The following is a 2,988-nucleotide window of genomic DNA, read 5'->3' on the forward strand; positions in this document are numbered from 1 at the left end:
ATTGGTCTGGAGTGGAATGATGAATGATGAAGGGGTTGTACAAAAAAATTTTTTAAACATTTTTTCATAAAAAGATGTTCCCTGTCCACATCATTTCGAAGGCTGTGGTTAAAAAAAAATGGGAAAAATTCCCATCAACACGGAGTAGTTCCAACTTATATGGTCTTCCTGATCCGAAACTCCATTTTTAAAATTCCTCTTCCCACCTCCTTGGAAAAACTTTTACATACAAATATCTTTATAATCGTAATCTATGCTGTTTGAAAGGTATTTGTATAAAATTTCATTAAAAGATATCCGTTTTCCTGAAAGTTATGAGGATAAAAAGTTGGATTGTGTGAATTATCTGAAACTCCTCACCCTACACCCTCAAAAAAATTATTTCCCATAAATCCCTATTTACTCTGAATCCACAGTATCTAAGCAGTATTTGTTGAAAATTTTGTTAAAAAGCATCCAATTTTCTGGAAGTTATGAAGTAACAAAATCGGGTGAGTGGGGGTATACATCTATGTTTATACAGTATAGTATAAAACTATACTGATATATTCACTACATAGTAAAAAAAACTGCTTAGATTATAATTTTATTAATATATAATTAGAATGTTCTTTTACCTCAATACTCCTTTATTAATACCAGTATATACCTATTAATCAATATTCACAGATACCATCTGATGAGTTAGTATTTAAGAGTACAATATGTATAAATATTAAACTATTTCTGAATAATTTCTTTTCCTCCCTCAATTGTGGTAAAAGTTTGGTATATACTCAAAAGTATCCATAAATTTCTATCCTTTTGTTAATATATTCTTCTTAATAACCCTCTGAATAGCCATAAACTTTATCTATATACAATATAGCAACATTGTTTGAAAACATTTAACTTTAGTACTACATGATAAGACTTCCCCTGTTTCATTATCAATGGTCTGCTAGTAGGAAACTCCCTTAGTGGTCAGCCAACATCTTGTTTTAAGTTTTCCTTTACCAAACCTCATGATTTTTATGACTATACCAACTATGATTTCTGTCTGCTCTCTCAGCCCTACCCCTAACAGATAATGCCCATTATTCTTTCAGCCTTAGATATACAAGGTTTGATAAACTAGTCTATAAATTAAAACTGACTCCATATAAACAAATAAAATCAGTGACAGGCAGAGTCTTCTTGACAATTTATTTATTAACTTCTATGCTGTAGTAGAGGCAACATGTTCTATGTCTATCTCCTCAACTTCTTGGAGATTTTAGGTATAATTATACTAATGTATCCATCTGTTCTAATTTAAATGAATTCTATGTTTCTGTGCAGCTGAGGATTGCTCTGCATTTTAAATTGATGCAATGATTGCATTGTTCAACGATCATGAAATGATCGTACTGCATTACCTCTGGATATCCTTGTTGATTATTTTGATTTTAATCACCTTACTTTGAAATTGTATGGATAATACCATACTAAATTCTGGTGCCTCAACTTAAGTATCATATTCACCTGAATCTAAATTTTTGCTGAATTCATCTACCATACCCAAAGTATATATATATGTATGTATATATATATATATATTTCTATGTACACATGTATATATATATGTATATATACATGTATATGTGTTATTCTTTCTCTCTCTCTCATACACTCACACGCATGCGCGCACATGCACACACAGGTATTTGAGAAATAATGTTTAAAAGTGAGATTAACCGGAAATAACCAAAGTATTATTTTACAAATTGTGAGCAGACGATAGCTGTGTATATATATTTCTATATACGTGTGTGTGTACACAACACACACATGCTCACTCACTCACACACATGTATTTGACAAACATCATTTAAAAATGAGACTAACTGGAATTAACCAAAGTGTCATTTTACGAATTGTAAGCAGACGATAGCTTTTTAAAGCTACGCCAATGTTTTAGAATCATCTCACTTATGCTTGATAACTATTAATCTCCGAACTCTCCCAAATAAGACATCTAAAGTCAACATTAAGGTGAAGTACATTTCTAAATTCTTTGTTAGACCCTCCAGTGTTCACATTGTCAGTTACCATTCTCTTCACGAAGAATCCATCTGAAGTTTAAGCTGGATGTACTAGAAATAGCAGCCAAATCCTTCCTGTGAGCGGACAATATATTCAATAACGATAATAACTTAAATGGTATATATATATATATAACGATTGCTATGAAAGCAAACAATACAAATTCATTTAATTCCTAATAATATTTAATTATAAAAATATAAAAGGATTCTTAAAACATTGAATGAGGGTCCAGCAAAAGAGAATAGGAAAGGGGTCTATAAGCAAAAAAAGGGTTTGAGAACTACTGCTACTTCTATTATAGCCTTGGGCTGACCAAAGCCTTGTCTTTTTATTAAAATAGAAAAAAGATCCATACAAGAACAGCAAGTTTCCAAACTTACTGGATGGGAGAGACATTACTGAAGATGAAAGAGAAGGAGGGGGAGAGGTTTTTCTATTTATGGTGAAGTGTCTTCAAGATTGTGAAACATTTCTCATACATCATTTCTGTTTATAACAAAGATGTGATGTTCTAAACTGTTCCAGTAAGATCATAATAAGATGTTGTTATGTGATCATAAGCACTGAAAGACATCGTAACATGGTCACACAACTGCTAGAAAGGTGCCACATAGCATGATCATAACTACAAGGAAGACATCATTACATATATGTAGGATTTTCGAGCGAGATCGTTGCCAGTGCCCCTGGACTGGCTCTTGTGCGGGTGACACACGAAATACACCATTTTGAGCGTGGCCGTTGCCAGTACCGCCTGACTGGCCTTGTAGGATTTTCGAGCGAGATCGTTGCCAGTGCACCTGGACTGGCTCTTGTGCAGGTGGCACATAAAATACACCATTTTGAGCGTGGCCGTTGCCAGTACCGCCTGACTGGCCTTGTAGGATTTTCGAGCGAGATCGTTGCCAGTGCACCTGGACT

The 2,988-nt window shown here is 33.7% G+C and overlaps 1 protein-coding gene across 5 annotated transcripts in view; it reads right to left on the reverse strand.

The window, feature by feature from the left end:
• Positions 1-2,988, reverse strand: part of LOC106868368 (reticulon-1-A) — a 234,477-nt gene that overhangs the window by 9,541 nt on the left and 221,948 nt on the right. The gene's annotated exons all lie outside the window — the stretch shown is intronic.

Source organism: Octopus bimaculoides, chromosome 11 (assembly GCF_001194135.2).
Source record: "Octopus bimaculoides isolate UCB-OBI-ISO-001 chromosome 11, ASM119413v2, whole genome shotgun sequence".
In the NCBI taxonomy this organism is placed as follows: domain Eukaryota; kingdom Metazoa; phylum Mollusca; class Cephalopoda; order Octopoda; family Octopodidae; genus Octopus; species Octopus bimaculoides.